Below are 21,415 nucleotides of genomic sequence, written 5' to 3' on the forward strand. Positions count from 1 at the left end.
GGTGAACCTTACAATGTACATAATGTGCACATTTTGCCACATCCTGAATTTGTGTGCAAACGCAAGAGTGCTTTCCAGTCATAACAGCATTTCTGCCATAGCCATGACCGACTAGGTTGTTATGATACTCCAGCCCATGCTTTTCAAAGCATTTTATGATCAAACTACTTAGTCCTGTGTCATCCACAATAACACTGCTATCTGCTCCTATCTATATGTTGTTGATTATGTTTGATGTGTCATTCATGCACATAGATTGAATAAAAAAATAAGTATTGCAAATGATACTGATTCATAATGTTTTATTTAAGTTTGAAAAGGAATAGGCCTGCTGAATTATTCATTTGTGTATTTGGATAGTAGCGTAGAAGTCGATGGTCTTTCCTGTCAGCATACTGTAGAAAAGTACGTTTGAAAAATGAGCAATATGTAGGTATGATGTATTAGAGTATGCAATACACTCAACAAAATCTGCAAGGCTGGTAGCCTATTAACAATGAGGCTATGATGGGTAATTTAATTCATTAAGACTATGATGTTTTCTTGCCACTTGCTGGATAATGTGTATTGCCTTGTCGCCAATTGATGTTTATCTAAGCCGCGTCATCACTGGATATCAGATGGTGGTGACCCTGTTGGCCCCTGAAGGTTACATTTGGCCCCATGGTGGCCCCTGTTCCTAAAAAAAGGTAGAACCGCCACTGCCTGAGGATTTTTTTTACAGGCTGTCTATATGAACCTCTTGGAGACCCAAAAGTGCAATCAGGGGTTTGGAAAAAGTGAGAGAGGTGAATGTGTACATAGTATGATTGGAGCCAACCAGTCTGAATGGTTTCCAAAGGTTACTGTGCATATGATTTCTGTTGAAAACTGTTACATTGATAATAGAGGACCAGGGCATGGCAGGAACAAAGTCAACGCTGGTTAAGAATTATACATATGTACAATATCCTGACAGCCTTTGCGGGGGAGCCACCAGAAATGATGGACCCCATGAAAGATTCAAATGTTGGACCCCATTAAGAGCCCCAGTCAGTGGTATTAGTGCTTGGGCCCTTACAACCTGTAACCCCCCCCCCATTTTGGATAAAAACACCTGCTAAAGGTAATGTAATGTAATGTAATATATGATATGAATAAATTGAACATCGAACAATAACTTGATGTGTGGCAAAGTGAATTAAAAACTGTGTTTGAAAATTAACCCCCCGAGTATGAGCATTGCTCTGCAGCTGTGGTAGGTCATGGGCAGATGGTCAGTGAGTGGGTAATACACAAATGACATAAAGGTTGCCAGATACTGGTTGCCAGATCCACACAGTAAGTAAAGTTTAAACAACAGTTTAGTTTCTGTATTGTCTCGAGACCATCTCTTCGATTTGTCGTGCATTCAATTTGTGTGGGAGTGACTCTAAATGCCAGATGATTGATAGATTTCAAGACACATTCACTTCATCGCAAACACAGCAAGGCATGGAAACATCAGTGTTGGCTCGTAATTACTGATAGTTTGGTTGAAATGAATCACATAGTGTTCCAGAGGACTGAAGAGAGATAGTAATGATAGTATCGCTTCACTGAGAAAACCAGGTACATCACATACTAGCTCAAAGATCTGTATGAGCTATTAGAGGAATCTGAAATATGATATTAAGGCCTAGTATTAAATTAGTCAGAGTGACACAGAGGTGATCCATCAGGTGAAAGTCTGAATTTAATTGACAGGAAAGATTTGGCTTAACAGTGTTAATTCAACACTTCACTCATTACATCAGATTTAATACTTTTCTTGTTGGTCCTAATCTCCAATTAGTTTATTAACACTGAAAATGTACCGTGCACTCTGAGTTACCATACCCCTTTCCCTTAAAGTTTATAAATACGCTGGACTTGCCATGACCCCCAACTTGGGTCCAGTTGTTTATCTGTGGTCTGGTTTGTGAACACAGATGAAGGGTACTCTCAAAAGATATCTTCAATAAGATATTTTGGCAATGGAGCTACAATTTACCAGACATATCTAAGATGCTGGCTATTTAGTATTCTCCAGTTGTTCGGGAAGGATGCACAACATGTAGCATCATATTCAGAAAGCAGGAGAATGAGTGAATGAGTGAATGGGTGAGTGAATGAATGAATGAATGAATGAATGAATGAATGAATGAATGAATGAATTAATTAATTAATGGATGGATGGATGGATGGATGGATGGATGAAGTCCTGCAAAGTAATGGCGTTTTAACCCCTTTACAGTGACAAAAACACAGTATTTAGGCTAAACCATTAAACTTAGTATCCATAGCATTTTTTAAAATTACCATTACCACTATAGCCATTTGTAGAGACTATATTTACTTTCATAACTACTCACTCACGTTTGCCTTAGACTTCAGCTTGCATCAACACTGGCTTGCTGCTTTGTAGGCCTTTCACACCGAGCAACAGCTTGTGCAATCTGAGCAAATAACACTAAATTGCCATTGATTGTGGCCTCACTTTGCACTATTACCCAGCCACAGCTACTTTTACTTCACACAAAAACAGCATCCACAACAACAGTAAGGTAGACTGCACTCCACTAACTTTTCAAAGCTGACGGGTAAAATAACAGCTTTTTTGGGGTCTTGACATGATTCACATTGGTATTCTGTATGTTTAAAAAAAACACACAAAAAACCCATGCACACCCGTCTTCATAAACCTGTGTGAGATTGCAGTGTTTTGGGATGTCACCATAGTGTTAGATTGGTACTGATGCTCTCAATGTGAAAACTGTATGGATTTAGAGAATACTGAGAATACTCACCACACCATGGTAAATTGCTCTCCTCAGGTTTTTTAAACTGTGGGAAAAGATTACTAGCATTTTTGGGATCTTGACATGTTTCACAGATGGATTTTTTCTATAGATTTGTTTTATAGTACATTACATTACACTTATAGCTGACACCTTTATCCCAAGCAACTTACAGGTATTACAGGGTATTTGGTTACAGTCCATGGAGCAATGTGCAGTAATGGGCACCTTGCTCAAGGGCACTTCGGCTGTAGATGGAAGAGGGGAGAGGTAAGGGTGGAACCAGTAACCCTGCACAGTAAAAAATATTCCCGTGATGTCACAGGGAATTACTGGCTACTAATTGCATTAATTTCACAGTAGTTTACTGTGGCCATCCTCACAGTTTACTGTGATCTTCTCACAGTAGTTTACTGTGGCCACACCACAGTAAGTTACTGTCACCTTACCCACACTACCATGATCCCGCCCCTCCATTCATCACCACAAAAGAGGTAGCTACCATGTTATTGTGGCACCTCCCATTCCCCACCATGACTGAGACAACTGTGGCATGGAACCAGTCCATCACACTGCTCTCTTAAATTGATAGACCGAACTATCCTTAAGAGAAACTCAAGTATCTGCAATATGTGCAATATTATTACCATTTGATAATTGTAGTCTCCTGGATTATAGAACATTAACCAGTGTGTATAGAATACTCTGGTTGAGCATAATTAGACAAACCTGAAATTTCTTAATCAAGTAAGCAACACACCAAAAAGGATACCTGCTACCATAATACTCAATACCAATTAAATAGCTAGCCAGTCAATAAACCAGTCCACCAGCCAACCAAAAGAGTCAGTTGTCAGCTAGCCAGCCAAAGAGCCGGCTAACCAATTAACACTCAGTTAGTCAGCCAACTAACCAACAAACAAGTCAGTTGTATGGCTAGCCAGCTAACAAACCAGCCATCCAGTCAACCAAAAGAGTCAGTTAGCCAGCCAACCAGCTGGCCAACAAACAGTCAGTTGGTCGGTCAGTTAGCTCACTAACCAACAAGCCGGACAGAGAGCCAGCGAACCAATCATTTAGGCAAGCAACTCATGCATTGTGACAGTCTGAGTTTATATAGAGGTGAAAGTTAACCATGTGACCAGAGTAATCAGGCATGTGGCAGCTGCAGGTAGTAATTCAATGAACTTGTAACAGTCCTATGTACTCAAGTGAGGTCAGGTACTAATTGACAGATTGATTGGGCACTACCATTGTTCCTGGTTGATGGTAGGCAATTTCAATCATGTCATGCAGCATTTGACTTTCAATTGTGCAATGGCACTTCACAAGATAGCCTAATTTTGTTTACTAGGTGGCAATATTCTGATTTAAAATTGGATGCTGGAGTTTTGCACAACTAAGACAAAGGCATTAGCAGGTGTCAACTTAAGAAAGTGTTTGTGTAGCACATTGGTTGCAACTTAATTTATTGGAAGCAGAACCAGCAACATTTCCAATCATAGACCTTCTTCTAATTAGGCCTGACAATTAGTAATTACAATCAATCATGGCCAGGAGCAACCCAAAGTGACATACAGATATGCAACATTGGTTACTGTCCCTAGGGTAATGCCGGGTTAGGAGGGATTAGAACCTGCAACTCTCTCATCTTAAGTCCACCTCCCTAACCATTAGGCCAAGGCAGCCACATAGTGCACCCAATCATGGCCTAGAGCCGCGAAACACCTGTTATAACAGCACAGTAGTTAACTGTGATATGACGAAAAGTCTCTCTGGATTTCACAGTAACAAATTATGGCAGAATATCACAGTATGTTACTGTGAAATGAATGCAATTAGTAGCCAGTAATTCCCTGTGAGTTCACAGTAAGATATTGTTAAACACTTGAAGTGGGCGAAAATTCAATGGGAAGGCATGTCAGTTGGGTTGAAGGCTGACGCCTTTACAGTAGTTAACTGTGATACGACGAATTCACACTATGTTACTGTGAAATGAATGCAATTAGTAGCCAGTAACTCCCTGTGAGTTCACAGTAAGATATTGTTACACACTTGAAGTGGGCGAAAGTTCAATGGGAAGGCATGTCAGTTGGGTTGAGGGCTGACTCCTTTACTCAAAGTGATACACAAATATTGGTTGCTGTCCCTAGGGCAATGTAGGGTTCGGAGGGATTTGAACCTGCAATTCACTGAACTTAAGTTCACCTCCCCAACCATTAGGCCAAGGCTGCCACATAGCACAACCTGGGCCTTCAGACAGTTCATCGACATTTACAGCAAACTATTTAGTCATCAACTTCTTGTTTGCTACATGTCTTCCCATGCTTGGTCATCTCCTTTTTTCTCACTTCCTCATGTCAATATGTACAACCTGAGGGGGAGGGGCTTAGGACATACGGGCTTCAGATCGTGTCCCATCATGCAATGCACTTATGGAGAGCCATTTATCTAGAAGGAATATCTTAAGTGTGCTTCAAAATATTACTCCTTGTTATATTCTGTGTTTATTGTAGGGGTTGTACTATTTAAAGTGGTACACAAGAAAAATGACCATATTCCCACCGTCATGAAGATGGTCATGTATATCTGCCAATATATATAAGCTCATTCTCCAATTATATGACAGAGAGTGGGGAAAACGTGGTCAACTGATGATGGGTGTATACATGAATACCACAAGACATTAAGAATGAAATAATTTGCTGAAACTGTCAATGAAAGGTGTGGTTGTAATGAAGAGCCCAACCTGTCTATGACTGAAGTTGTGCCCCAATGCACTAATAATTCAATAGATACTCCGCCCACACAGTAGTTTACTGTGATGTTTCCTAGTTTATCACTTTGGCATGCTGGTTATCCTTGAAGAGCACAGTAAAATACTGTGATGTGCAAGTTAGGTGAGAAATGGCAAGTGATACAATGATTTCAAACCAATTTGCTGTGTGCCGTGTGACCATCACAGTAGCATAGTGTACCAGAACAGCAGAGTAATTAACTGTGAGATTTCACAGTAAATTACTCTGAAATCCTTGTAAGTTTTTACTGTGTGTGATAGTCCATCTCCCATAAGCTACAGCTGCCTTTTTTACCATACCAGTTCCCACCTGTCTTCCCATGTGGGCATATGTTGTCGTGCCATTTGTCCGAATCCAGTCGATGAAAAACAATTTAGATTTCATTCAGTCCATCACGCAATGTGGTAAAAAAAATATATATTTTGCCCACCTGTCCCCACATGTGTGAGACGGGAGTGTTTTATTACTTAGAATTCCACCAGGACCTACATCTATTCCTGCTCTCAAAGAAAGAACTGCATGCATGGAGGGTTACTAGGAAACCATAAAGACAAGCAAAAAGAGTTTGTTATGAAAATGATGGCACTTTTAATGAGGTAGTAGAAGAGCAAAAAGAAAACGGATGAATGGATGGGTGGCTCGGAGGAAAGAGTGGCAGATGGACGGATGGAGGGATAAATGGACAGATGGACGGATGAGTGACAGGCAATGGCTCTGCTCCTTGCAACGTCTGTGCTAAGGAGCCTCCTGGGTAAACTTACAAAAATGATGAATATCAAGGAGAACTCTCCGCAACAAGCAAATCCTCCTCCTCTATTCCCCTCTACAAAATCATTCTCTGTATATTTAATATACATAGTCAGTGTTGTTTTATATGTGAGTGTAAGTGCGTGTGTGTATGTGTGTAGGTTTGTGTATACATCAACGGAAGTGAACATGAAAGAACAGCTCTGCCACAGTGAATGGATGTTGGCCTGGTAATTGGGAGCGAGTGATTCTGCGCTTTGCGTATATGCCAGAGGCATAACAGAGTTTATTAGGAACCATAAAAACACCATTAAAATTCACAACTCATGGAGCCTTATACCCTGCGTCCTCTCGAGAATGATAAATTACCTGTGTTCATCGAGAGCAACCGCTTTTTTTTTGTTTTGGGGTGGGAGGTGGAGGAGAGTTTTATCTTTTCCCCCTTTCTCTGCACGGTGAGTTTACAATTTCCAACCGTTTCTCTGGGAGAATTATTTGTGTAAGCGGTTCCCGATTCTGTGTGATTTCCACCTTGAAAGCAATAAGGGGCGTTTGGCAGAACTAATGGGCTGGCAAGGAACAATGACGCTTCCACAGCTGCCATGTTATACAAACCATGTGGCGCCAATAAGACTATATGCATGTCCCCACTAATCGCTCAAATCGCTCCCAACGTACTCATGGTCGCCAGTAAAATGGCTCATGATACACAGCGAATTTGTACATTTGTAGAGTTGAATTTTAATGACATCCATAGTGTTGGTACTTGTCTGTGAGTGTTGAATTCACACCGCATGTATTGTGCATGCAAACCATGTGATGGCGCCAACAAGACTATATGCATGTCCCAAGTAATTGGTCAAATCGCTCCCAATGTACTACTCATGGTTGCCAGTAAAATCGCTCATATTACACAGTACATTTTTCAGTGTTAAATCAACACTAACATAGTGTAGAGTCTCAAATTTAACACACATAGTGTCGGGCCTCCTCCCTAGGTGTTTGAACCAACTCAGCCAAACTAACTGTGTATGGAAATTGTGCCTGTGGTGCCAAGAAGACTATATGCATGTCCCCAGTAATTGGGCAAATCGTTCCCAGCGTATTCATGCTGCCAACAAAATGGATCATATTTAAAATAGCAAAAAAAAAAACCTCAAAAGTAACAAACAAACAAACAAAAAAAATAAGCCATGTTCTGCACTGTAATGTATATCTGTAAATGTTCATTTGCGCTAGGCAATACAAGCCGAGCCAAAAAACTGAGCAGCGGCCAGACACGACTATTGATTCCAAAAAATGTGAAAACTACTGCACATACCCGTATGCATTCATTAAAAATATTCCCCCTTCAGCACTGATGTTCACAACACCAAATGGTCATTATTCATCAACATCGTCTGTCATGTCAGTATTATACAAACAGACAAGAAGCCATTTTTTGATTGCTGTTTGGAAGACCTTGAGGGCATTGTAGTGCATGACAGAAAATACAGTAGGACTTACCTCAAAGACAGTCAGCCTCATAACTGGCACGGAAATGTTCAATTGCATGGCAGGCTATGAATATGCTTGGTCGTCTGCTGTTTTATGGATAAGGGTGGATGTAAAAACAGGCGCTTTACAAAGACATATCCAATATGTACTGTATATATCAACCATTGTGGGACACAACTGCAAAACAGAACCATATACAACCCACTAAGGTGTTAATATAGTTTGTTGGGCTTCACAATAACATACTGTATGTTGCCTTCAGGAGCCGTGAAAAATAACTGTCATCATACTGGATATACACTCCACCACTCCTTTTCATGCACAACACTCTCTCTCTCTCTCTCTCTCTCTCTCTCTCTCTCTCTCTCTCTCTCTCTCTCTCTCTCTCTCTCTCTCTCTCTCTCTCTCTCTCTCTCTCTCACTCGAGGAATCACCACGATCATACTCTTCAATGTTTTTATTAACATATGTGTCAGGTGAACAAAGCCTTACATTCTATGATAAACAACTGAATATACTGTTCCCCACCCCCACATCTGTCTGTCACGCTCTCTCTCTCTCTTTTTATTTCTCTCTCTTTCACTCTTTCTCTCTTTGTCTCCCCTTGTTCCTCTCCACCTGCCATACATACAGAATTACATACGCACACGTGACATATGCGCACAAATAACTTAACAGAGCAAAAAAAACCTCATCATCTGAAACCATAAAGCATACATGGCAAATGAAGCAGAAGTCTACTGTTACAGGCCGTGTTCTGTACGTTTCACTCAGTCATACAGCTCACATGAGGAAAACTAAAATCTCCAAAATAAAATATTCACCATTAGCCTGCTGCAACTCGATACAATACATACTTGGGTATACGCATTATCTTATATATTTGACATACAGTATATTTTTTTTCAGTACAAATATATTAATACATAAAAAACATAAATTTTGTTGCGACGTTCGCTGAAGTCAAAGGCCATGTATAAAACTGTTGTTTTGGAGACTCAGGCAATTTCAAGGTCCTGCGATGTTGTTGTTTTTTTCCCTTTTTCTCTTTACTTAAAACAGGAGAGATTTCAAAGCAAAGTAAACAGTGGAGGGACATCAAAAAATAAATAGCAAAAGAAACACCTCATATCACAGTGACTTAAAGGTTAACCAGATGCACACAGGCACTCCCGCAAACACTTGCACACACACCTTCTCTCTCTCTTTCTCTCTCTCTCTATCTCCCCCTCTCTCTATCTATCTCTCTCTCTTACACACACACACACACACGCACACGCACACACACACACACACACACCATTCTTCCATTCCAGTTTCAGTTACGTTCTGACCTCCCTATCCAACCCACCCACCACCATGTGAATCATGACTAAAAGGTTCAGCTGAAAAGACCACTACACCCATACAAATAAAACACTGGAGGAGAGGGACACCGAAAGCGGGGGGGCACTTGGACCCTGGAGGTGTTATAGGCCATGGGGAAGGCCTGCCAGTATAGCACTACTAGAGGAAATGGTCCCAGAGGACTGGCTGTTCCCGTTCGTTCCTCCTCAGCATCGTGGTGATGCAACAGGCAAATGTTCCCTGGCAACACCTCCAGGTTACCAATATCGCACGCACCAAAAGCAACCATCCAACAGAACGTGACCAGAAACCGAAGCGCTTTTAAAACCAGTTCATTTTTCACATTTTGTTTTAGTGTTTTTCTTTTTTTTCTCCGTCTGCCTTCTTCCTTGAGCACCTATGGTACAGTAGTTCATTATAGTCAGTTCCAGTACCGGTTCCATGGCAAGAACGCGTTCCACATCCACAGTTCAGTAGAGTGAGAAATCAGCCTGGTCAATGAGACTGGTCACGGTCACTGCTGGCTCCCAAACAAAGTTAAATCTCTCCAGCGTGTCCCCACTCTGCTACTCAGAGTCCCGGTGCGTTTTGGTGGCATGGTACAGTAGCGTATATGTGTGTGTGTGTATGTGTGTGTGTGTGTGTGTGTGTGTGTGTGTGTGTGTGTGTGTGTGTGTGTGTGTGTGTGTGTGTGTGTGTGCGTGTGTGTGTGTGTGTGTGAAGGAATGAATGAAGTTACTGATTGCTGCGGCTGTTGTAGCAGCAGCGACTGAACTGAAGTTGACATGGTGGTATAATGAGAAGTTTGATTCCCGTTTGTTTACAATTTCACAGATCTGGATGTGTCACTTCTATTTCATTTGTATGTGAGGTTTTGTTTCTTCTTCATTTTCTTCTTCTTAGATCCCCAACAGCAGTGAAGCAGTGGTGGCCTCGTGGTTGTCAATGTTGTTTTCCCAAACACCACAGTGATCCTTGCTGTGTTGCCCTCATCCCCTCGAGGTCCACTGTTGGCGGCAGAAGTTGACATTGTTGTTGTGGCTGTTGTTATTATTGTCGCTGCCCAGAAGGAGAGAGAGAGAGAGAGATACAGTATAGCTGGTCTTCAGTAACACTGTGTGGGCTTTGCTGTGCAGGACAATGAAGAAGAGTCAGAGAGTAGAGTCTGTGTTTTGTTGGTGTTTGGAGCGATGGAGGTTGGTGGTGGATCGAGGGACGTGGGAGGGGGACGAGGGGGAGCGGGCGGGGTGGTATGGGGCTAAAGGAAGCATTGAGCTTCAGGTTCTTGTCTTCAGGAGGGGGTGATTGTGATGGACTGGCCTAAACGTCAGTAAACCTGCAGAGAGAGAGAGAGAGAGAGAAAGAGAGAGAGAGAGAGTTGGAGAACTTTGTGAAAAGGTGATGCACAAAAAGTCATTATCACAAATCAGAAAAGCAAGCCTAGACCGTGTGGTGAGCCTAAACCTATGGTGTGGATGTTGTGCGTTTACTTAAACTATTTCCTCTGTGAAATGAGCACACAGTTTCTGTTTACTGTTTACTCTGTGCATGCACGGGAGAGAGAAAGAGAAAGAGAGCACAGAGAGCACAAATGCGAGAGAGAGAGAGAGAGCGTGAGTAACTGAGAGGGCCTGTCTATAATTTATTGATAGAACAACACAAAGCGGCAGAGATGGTTTGAGAGTTTTCATAACAGTGCACTGCACAGTTCTGTGCTGGTATGCAGTAGCCTGTAGTGTATGAATATACTTTTGAAAAGCAAGAGAATAGAAGAGTAGAAGATGAATTCACATAATTGACATTAACAGATGGGTCGATGGCAGTGTCATCCAATCCATTCACATCGCATTGCAGTCATACTTCTTGCTCTTGCTTTCCCTCAGACGACAACTATGACAGAGGAATGATGGGAATGTATTGGAAATCTCACTCAGTATGTAAAGCTGCCACGGCTGACCTTTTCAAAGGCACTGTGCACGAGGACTCCCATGCGTGAGGAGGACACGCTATTGTGGAGAGTTATTAAATTATATATTTTTTATCTGCTTTGGAGGCTGCATATCTAGGTTGGATCTGATTGATCCAACTTTTTTCTTTATTATACCTGGGAGAGAGACTTTAAGTTCATAACTTATGGTTTGTTACTCCGTACTAGTACTATGAGTGTGTAGAATTGATTGAGTCCCTTATGAATGATAAATATCTGCCCCCCCCCAAAACAAACAAACAAACAAACAAACAAACAAACAAACAAACAAAAAAACAAAAAACAAAACCATGAATGTTCCAATATGAACAGACAGTTGGAATTCACCTAAACAAACTCTGTGACAACGGCCGCAATGAGCAAAAATGAAAATGACGTATACAGTTAGTATGCGCCATTTGCGCAGAAACCCTCTCACTGTACATGTGTGTGTGTGAATGCGAAGGATGGGGAATCATTCAGCCGGAAAGTAGCTCTGCTGTAGCCCGAAGGAAAAAGGTCTCCATTTAATGTGGTATGAGGCGTACATGTCAGCCATATAATTTCACTGACAACCTTTTAGAGAGGCGATGAGTCATAGCGTTAAGAACATTTAGTACAGAATGCAGTCTATTAAACCCAATCTCTCGACGTATTTCACAGTCAGCGGTCTTGGTGATTCTTTGGTCGTGTGTACTGTAGGGGAATAAACAGGGTCATACTGTGTTTTATTTAGATGGTCCTATAGTATACATACAATGTGCTGAGAATACAGCTGATTAGGATTAGGTTTAGGGATAGGGGTAAGGTTAGTTCTGTAGTTTTTGTTGTGAATGCAATATGGCTTTTAAAAGGAAGGTCAGCAATAACAGCCTACAGCTCGACACGACTTGGCCGCTACTTTTCGCTTTACGATTGAGCTGTGTCGTGCCTATTCGAAAAGAAAAAAGTGGCGGCCAAGTCGCGATGTGTCGAGCTGTAGGCCTACCAGAAAAATAGCAGTGGAAAAGAGGCATTAGTGTAGAATGTCTATTAAACCGAGTCTCTTTACTTCACAGTCAGCGGGCTTACTGATTCTTGTGTCTTTTGTACAGAAGGAAAAACACTGGGTCGTACTATACTCTATTTACTTTAGATGGTCCTATAGACCATGTAGGCTACATGTGCAGATGAGAATATAATAGATAAGGTTTCAGGTTAAAGTTGTAATTGCATTGTAGTGCCCATGCACAACAACACAATTTGGCCTGTAGCCTTTTACTGCAGATGGAGTCGCCGGCGGGCCTATTCACTACTTGCTGAAAATACTCAACTACATCATAACAACATTGCTATGACACTACCGAGAGCCTTAAGTAACAGATTACGACATAGCCATTACAATGTTGGTGACAGTACACAGTAAAAAATATTCCCGTGATGTCACAGTGGCTTACTGGCTACTAATTGCATTCATTTCACAGTAGTTTACTGTGGCCATCCTCACAGTTTACTGTGATCTTCTCACAGTAGTTTACTGTGGCCACACCACAGTAAGTTACTGTCACCCTACCCACACTACCATGATCCCGCCCCTCCATTCATCACCACAAAAGAGGTAGCTACCATGTTATTGTGGCACCTCCCATTCCCCACCATGACTGAGACAACTGTGGCATGGAACCAGTCCATCACACTGCTCTCTTGAATTGATAGACCGAACTATCCATAACCACAGAGAAACTCAAGTATCTGCAGTATGTGCAATATTATTACCATTTGATAATTGTAGTCTCCTGGATGATAGTACATTAACCAGTGTGCATAGAATACTCTGGTTGAGCATAATTAGACAAACCTGAAATTTCTTAATCAAGTAAGCAACACACCAAAAAGGATACCTGCTACCATAATACTCACTACCAACTAAATAGCTAGCCAGCCAACAAACCAGTCCACCAGCCAACCAAAAGAGTCAGTTGTCAGCTAGCCAGCCAAAGAGCCGGCTAACCAACTAACACTCAGTTAGTCAGCCAACTAACCAACAAACAAGTCAGTTGTATGGCTAGCCAGCTAACAAACCAGCCATCCAGTCAACCAAAAGAGTCAGTTAGCCAGCCAACCAGCTTGCCAACAAACAGTCAGTTGGTCGGTCAGTTAGCTCACTAACCAACAAGCCGGACAGAGAGCCAGCGAACCAGTCATTTAGGCAAGCAACTCAAGCATTGTGACAGTCTGAGTTTATATAGAGGTGAAAGTTAACCATGTGACCAGAGTAATCAGGCATGTGGCAGCTGCAGGTAGTAATTCAATGAACTTGTAACAGTCCTATATACTCAAGTGAGGTCAGGTACTAATTGACAGATTGATTGGGCACTACCATTGTTCCTGGTTGATGGTAGGCAATGTCAATCATGCAGCATTTGACTTTCAATTGTGCAATGGCACTTCACAAGATAGCCTAATTTTGTTTACTAGGTGGCAATATTCTGATTTAAAATTGGATGCTGGAGTTTTGGCGTGCACATCCAAGACAAAGGCATTAGCAGGTGCCAACTTAAAAAAGTGTTTGTGTAGCACATTGGTTGCAACTTAATTTATTGGAAGCAGAACCAGCAACATTTCCAATCATAGACCTTCTTCTAATTAGGCCTGACAATTAGTAATTACAATCAATCATGGCCAGGAGCAACACAAAGTGACATACAGATATCCAACATTGGTTACTGTCCCTAGGGTAATGCCAGGTTAGGAGGGATTAGAACCTGCAACTCTCTGATCTTAAGTCCACCTCCCTAACCATTAGGCCAAGGCAGCCACATAGTGCACCCAATAATGGCCTAGAGCCACGAAACACCTGTTATAACAGCACAGTAGTTAACTGTGATATGATGAAAGGTCTCTCTGGATTTCACAGTTCACAAATTATGGCAGAATGTCACAGTATGTTACTGTGAAATGAATGCAATTAGTAGCCAGTAACTCATTGTGAGTTCACAGTATTTTCTACTGAACCCACAGTAAGATATTGTTACACACTTGAAGTGGGCGAAAGTTCAATGGGAAGGCATGTCAGTTGGGTTGAAGGCTGACGCCTTTACAGTAGTTAACTGTGAATATGACGAATTCACAGTATGTTACTGTGAAATGAATGCAATTAGTAGCCAGTAACTCCCTGTGAGTTCACAGTAAGATATTGTTACACACTTGAAGTAGGCGAAAGTTCAATGGGAAGGCATGTCAGTTGGGTTGAGGGCTGACGCCTTTACTCAAAGTGATATACAAATATGCAATAATGGTTGCTGTCCCCAGGGCAATGTAGGGTTTGGAGGGATTTGAACCTGCAACTCACTGAACTTAAGTCCACCTCCCTAACCATTAGGCCAAGGCTGCCACATAGCACAACACGGGCCTTCAGACACTTCATGGACATTTACAGCAAACTATTTTGTCATCAGGGCTTCAGATCGTGTCCCATCATGCAATGCACTTATGGAGAGCCATTTATCAGAGAGTGTTTATGGGTAGTACAAGAGAGCAATCTCGCTACTTTTTCCGGGTGGTACTGTCCACTAAGTGGCACCAGAGAGACTTTATGGGTAATACGAGAGAGGAATCTCGCTACTTTTTCCGGGTGGTACTGTCCACTAAGTGGCGCCATCCAGACAGCGCAGGGGAGCGCCAAGGAGCGCAGAGGCTGTTGAAATGAATGGGGTCGCATGGAGCTCAACCACGATGCTGCCATTGCTTTGGGAGAGAATTGGTATCATCGTTTCATTTTATTTTTCCAAAAGGCAGGATAGATTATCCTTTCAAACAGCAGTTAGTTTGAATGTCAATATATTTATTGTCAATATGACGTCACGAGTGGCTTCACACACTGCGTTTAGATTGGTCGGCCGGCTGCATTGCTGTGATCACGACGACCGTAAAGCAATTTTGTTAGCAAGATGCTAGCAGAGCCTGACTCATAAATGCCAACGCTGTAGGAAATCAGAAGGACATACTTCCCAGGTTATTGTACATTTCATTGAAATCCACATTGGTTTCTCAGAACTTACAGTAATATTGTCAAGTTTCAGCAGACAGCGAGCACAATTGTCAGTTATTAGCGCCAGCCTTATGAGCTCTGCTGTCTCGACAGCGCTCCCTAGGTGAACTGCAGGCACGGGTTTGAGGGCGAGATTCAACACTGTATGTAAACCCACTGTGGTGGCACCATCCAGACAGCGCAGAGGAGCGCCAAGGATCGCAGAGGCTGTTAGAATGAATGGGGTTCATGGAGCTCATCCACAGATGCTGCCATTGCTTTGGGAGAGAATTGGTATCGTCGTTATATTTTATTTTTCCCAAAGGCAGGATGAATTATCCTTTCAAACAGCACTTAGTTTGAATGTTTAAACTCTCTGGATCTTTGTAAAATACGTATTTATTGTCAATATGACGTCATGAGTGGCTTCACACACTGTGTTTGGATTGGTCGGCCGGCTGCATTGCTGTGATCACGACGGCCGTAAAGCAATTTTGTTAGCAAGATGCTAGCGGAGCCTGACTCATAAATGCCAATGCTGTAAGAAATCAGAAGGACATAACCAGGGCCGGTTTTTAGCATAGGCCGGCTAGGCGGTCGCCTAGAGCGCCATGTGAAGAAAGGGGCGCCGAAATGGCGTTCTCCTATGCGTAATTTTGCGATATGAAGTTTTTTTTATGAAGTCGCAATCAACAAAGAGTGGCGAAAGCGCTCCTCACTGCAAAGCGCCCCTCAGCCAATAGTAATATCGCTTCCAACTGTCTCTGGGAAGTCTGTGAACCAATAAACAGACAGTTCTGAGAAAGGGGGCGGGACGAGTGACAGCGTGCGTTCTATTTTGAATTTGGAGACTCACTCGAGAGACAGAGAGGGCAAGCGCAAACAGTAGTGCTGCTCTGCTGGATGGAGATTATTATGTTCTCATTAAACCACTCATTGCATGATGCAGGAGTTTCAGAGGGTGTTTTGGAACTATGTGATTTAATCAGCAACCGTTTGTGATTATGGAAAGCCTAATAGTTATGAGGTTACTATTTGGAATTAGAGAGAAAAAGAGCTTTGTTTTTGATCAGAGAAATCGCTAGTTAGCATGCTAACATTAGCCAAGTATGCCAAGCAATGAAATCCAGTAAAGTAGCTGTTAGTAGCCTATACTCACTACTCACTTCCACCCACCTGATATCATAATACTTGCTTAGGTTGACAAGCAATGTAAAGTAAGACTGGTGCAATGTTTAAAACCATTTTAGCTGCCATATCTCCTTCCATCCACATGAATTACCTGCTTGTTGTAAGCTTAAAAAAACATTAATTTCCAGACCAGAATGACATAGCCTACATTAATCATGTAGGCTAACAGAACCATGCACAGCAGACAAGTGAGGCTATTTACTATATTTTGTATATTATGAAATTCAATAGCGTGACAGCTCTTCTCCCTTTCTCTCACCCTGTCCCTCCAGTTCAAACACATAGCCTAGATAGTCCCCTTCTCATTCTCCTACTCACAAATGCACCACTATTTCCAGTCCAGAAATGAAATTGGTTTGGAAGACAGCACAAATGTGTAGCTTATTAAAATTGTTATGCTGCCATGCTTTGTGATGCTGTAGGTAGTGTAGATCAATGCAGACCTCATTGGTAGACTTATGGGGGGGCGCCAGAACTCAAACTCGCCTAGGGCACCAAATAAGCCAGAACCGGCCCTGGACATAACTCCCAGGTTATTGTACATTTCATTTACATCCACATTGATTTCTCAGAACTTACAATAATATTGTCAAGTTTCAGCCGACAGCGAGCACAATTGTCAGTTATTAGCGCCAGCCTTATGGGCTCTGCTGTCTCGACAGCGCTCTCTAGGTGAACTGCAGGCACAGGTTGGAGGGCGAGATTGAACACTGTATGTAAACCCACTGTGCATTTATCTTGAAGGAATATCTTAAGTGTGCTTCAAAATATTACTCCTTGTTATATTCTCTGTTTATTGTAGGGGTTGTAGGCTACTATTTAAAGTGGTACTCAAGAAAAATGACCATATTCCCACCGTCAAGAAGATGGTCATGTACTGTATATCTCCCAATATATATAAGCTCATTCTTCTGTTAGTTGACAGAGAGTGGGGAAAAAGTAGTCAACTGATGATGGGTGTATACATGTATACCACAAGACATTAAGAATGAAATAATTTGCTGAAAATGTCAATGAAAGGTGTGATTGCAATGAAGAGCCCAATCTGTCTATGACTGAAGTTGTGCCCCAATGCACTAATAATTCAATAGATACTCCGCCCACACAGTAGTTTACTGTGATGTTTCCTAGTTTATCACTTTGGCATGCTGGTTATCCTTGAAGAGCACAGTAAAATACTGTGATGTGCAAGTTAGGTGAGAAATGGCAAGTGATACAATGATTTCAGACTAATTTGCTGTGTGCCGTGTGACCATCACAGTAGCATAATGTACCAGAACATCAGAGTAATTAACTGTGAGATTTCACAGTAAATTACTCTGAAATCCTTGTAAGTTTTTACTGTGTAGGTTATAGCATAGGCTCTGCGCTAAGGGGTTTTAAAAGAACAGCAATGTCACCAGGACCGGATTAACGCACAGGCTAGATACAGTATGGCTGCAGCCTAGGGCTCCCCACCTGTCAAGAGGCCCCTGCTTGGCCACAAAATGAAATATTGCAGAATTGTGACAGGATGCAATATTGAAAAAAAACATCCGGCCCTGCGTCTCCTGCCTCCATACCAATGGCCATCTTAACCGTGGGCAATCAGGTTGCACAAGGTCCCTGAGTGTTGCCACTGGACTGGTCTGTGTAGTGAACTTCTATTCACAAAAGGGGCCTGACGTGCCTCATAGATATAATGCACAATTTATTATTGGTATTTATTGTCATAATTTATTCATTGCTTATTGCCATTGAGTAAGTGCAGCGGAGGGCTGAAGAGAAGTGGGCTGTGCATGTAGAGTACTCTGTACAGTTTTTTGCAATCTTTACATTTGGCACACGGATGTACACTGGCAAATTCTGAGAAGTTGATGTGTCAGACTGCCTGCAATGCATGCATGTACCTACTAGCTAAAAGTATGCATTTTTTGTTGTTGTGGATAGCGGGGTATTTTTTTGCAAAGGGGGTGTTGTTTTCATTGTGTTGGGTGTAAAGGAGACTTGTCTTTTGGGGTGCTTTTTTTGGGCTAAGTGTGGTTTTGTGTAAAGGTTAGTCTTTGAGAATCGTGCTGGTGTTACTTTGGGGTGCACTGTAAATGAGCATCTCTGGAGTGCATGTATCAGATATGAAACCTGCTTGCATAACACTATAACAGATAAAACTGTTTTTTTTTTTTTTTGGATGGGGCAGTAGCGGTTGGCATTCATGCTGTTGTTGGGTGTACTGCAAAGGAGGCTCTCTGGACTGAATCTATCAGATCTGAAACCCGCCTCGCAAATAAATATTTATGACGCACCCAATTTCCCCGTTCGGCCTGTCTCTGGTAATTGCTCATGATTCATTCTGTTTTCTCAGTTGCAACCTGGAGAAATCAATATAAGCAATGAGTTTTACCCAACACCCCCACCCCACCCCCCACCCCCCCCCCCACCCCCACCCCCCCCACACAACCCTCTCGATTCCACTACCCACTCTCATCTCAGGTTAATATCCTGCTGTAAGCAGACCCCCCCCCCCCCATAAAGTGTATCCAATACTCTCCTATTTCATTCTACTTTCCTATTCCATTCTACACTTTCTCCACACTCCTCTGGTAAATAATATAAAAGTAACAGACCCCCCCCCCCCCACGAGTTTCCACCGACCTACACGGCCCCCATCTCATTGCACTCTCCACACTCCTCCTCTCTGATTAAAATACAGCTTTATGCAGTTGCCCCCCCCCATTAAATCTACCCACACCCACCATTTCATTCTACTCTCTCCGCATTGTGTTAATATCTAGATGTACTGTACGTATGACCCCCCCCCCCATGAATTTAAGTACATACGTAAGTACACCTATACTCTCCCCACTTCATTCTACATTATCCCCAGACTCCTCTACAGCAGCTGTCCGCCCACGAAATCACCCCACCACACTCCCCTATTGCATTCTAGTACTCCCACGCTTCTCTGGTTGATATCTAGCTGTATGCACCAGACCCACCACCACCCCACACCTCTTACTCCTTACCCCCCGCCTCCCCATTGTTCTGCCATGATGCCACCGCGCTCTGAAGGTCTCGCTAACAAGGCCCGGGGTCCAATTCCCAGGCCGGCCATCCACCGAGTCAGCGAGCAACCGCACACACGCTGCTATCGAGTCGTGCACAGCGGCACATTCAATGGCACGCTGACATTTAAAGGCATTTAAAGTGAGTGGAGGAGGCACGATAAATGTTTTTTTTTTATCCTCACTCTACCTCTCTCTCTCTCTATCTCTCTCCTCTTCTCTTTCTCTCTCTCTCTCTCTCCCTCCTTTCTTGTCCCTCCATTTTCAGGTGTAGTTGAATGCGGTGTCAAGTGCATGGTGACAGCCCTAAGAGCTATGAAGATAAAGGCTACGTTCGAAACAGGAAAGGTAGCCGTTCTGGGAGCGTACCTATGTTCCCTGGGTCCTATATTCCCCAGGTCCTATGTTACCCGGTCTTTGTATGGGACAGGGGAACTTAGGGTCCTTTTTCTAAAAAAGGGTTCTATGTTCCCTACATTGTATCTAACACTTCCCAAAACCAACCCTAAACTTAGCCTGTCAGTAATGCAATATTTGCAATATTTCTGAGTTGTAAATTTGTGCCCTGACCTTTTTTTGTGTGGAAAAAGGGTCCTAAGTTCCCCGGTTGCGGAATCGGCAGCGCACTCGTTAGTGCCGTTCGTAACGACCGCCTCATCAGCTAACTTCACATATCTGATCAGAGACCTGTTTATGTAGGAGGGGAGTCATCTAGCCACTGCCTTCCGTTGGGAATTCAGCCATAGTGAGAGGTGGTGGGGGGGCTTTAAGATAGTAGATGGTAGATGATGCAGTAGGAGCGGATCACATGCTAAGCACTGCAGTATGGTAGGTGTGTGGTACACAGCCTCCTGTTGCGGCCTGGTTTGCAACCGTTGACTTGTATTGTATAAGATTTGAAAATGTGTGTGTGTGTGTGTGTGTGTGTGTGTGTGTGTGTGTGTGTGTGTGTGTGTGTGTGTGTGTGTGTGTGTGTGTGTGTGTGTGTGTGTGTGTGTGTGCGTGCGTGCGTGCGTGCGTGCGTGTGTGTGTGTGTGTGTGTATCTATACAACTGCATTGCCTTTAATCTCTACAAACGCCTGCTTCAGGCTTGGCTGACCGTGTCTAAGTCTGGGTGTAGATTTAGCAGATATGACAGAGGGAGAGAGAGAGAGAGAGAGAGAGAGAGAGAGAGAGAGAGAGAGAGAGAGAGAGAGAGAGAGAGAGAGAGAGAGAGGAGGAGAGCGAGAGAGAGAGAGAGTGGGAGAGAGAGTGTTAAAGAGAGATAGAGAGAGGCTATCCCTTCAGCTTTTTTGGCTCTGTGCTTGCTCCGCTTTTGAAAAGAGGCAAAAAGCACCTTGACTAGGATGCTGTCCAGTCCTACACTACACACACGCTTTGTACCGCAGCGTCTGAATCACACTTCACAAGACTTACAACCAAAGTGCAGGAAAATGTCAAATACCATTTGAAGTGTAACTCAAAAACAAGCTTTCAGATGCTGGTGTTTGAAGCTGAACTGAACTTTTTTGGCAGGGTAGGAGACTGAATTATACATCTTGTACTCCTTGCTGTACTACATTCACTCTCTCCCTCTAAACAACCCCAATAAACAAACAAACAAACATCAACAAGCAAATAAACACACTAACATACCAACAGTCACACACACATCTCTTCCCTGTATGGCACACTCACTCAGGGATGTGGATTGTGGGGATAGCAGGCAGGCAGGCAGGCAGGCAGGCAGGCAGGCAGACAAACAACAGCTGCGTATGTAGATTTATCTTGTTAAAGACAACCTTATCTCATCCTCCCTCCGCTGCCACTGCCTTGAGTGCGTGCCTTGCCTGCCTGCTTGCCTGCTACATGTGTCTGCCAGTTTTGCAGTCTGCCATTATCAGCAGGGATGGACTGCTGGACGGGCCTACTGGAATGGGCCCAGGCCCAGGGGGTGCAAGAGTTAAGGGGGGCCCTGAGGCCCAAGTCTCTATATTCTCATTCTCGAATTGTGTTAAAATCACACGTGTATTTCTCAGAG

General features: G+C 42.9%; 1 protein-coding gene across 1 annotated transcript in view; it reads right to left on the minus strand.

Annotated features, from left to right (window-relative positions):
- Positions 1–10,004: 10,004 nt before the first annotated feature.
- tafa5l (TAFA chemokine like family member 5, like) overlaps positions 10,005–21,415 on the minus strand; it is an 89,780-nt gene continuing 78,369 nt past the window's right edge. The window contains exon 6 of the mRNA XM_063207595.1: positions 10,005–10,523. The gene's annotated coding sequence lies outside the window, so the exon portion shown is untranslated. The remainder of the gene's footprint in view (positions 10,524–21,415) is intronic.

This window comes from Engraulis encrasicolus, chromosome 10 (assembly GCF_034702125.1).
Source record: "Engraulis encrasicolus isolate BLACKSEA-1 chromosome 10, IST_EnEncr_1.0, whole genome shotgun sequence".
In the NCBI taxonomy this organism is placed as follows: domain Eukaryota; kingdom Metazoa; phylum Chordata; class Actinopteri; order Clupeiformes; family Engraulidae; genus Engraulis; species Engraulis encrasicolus.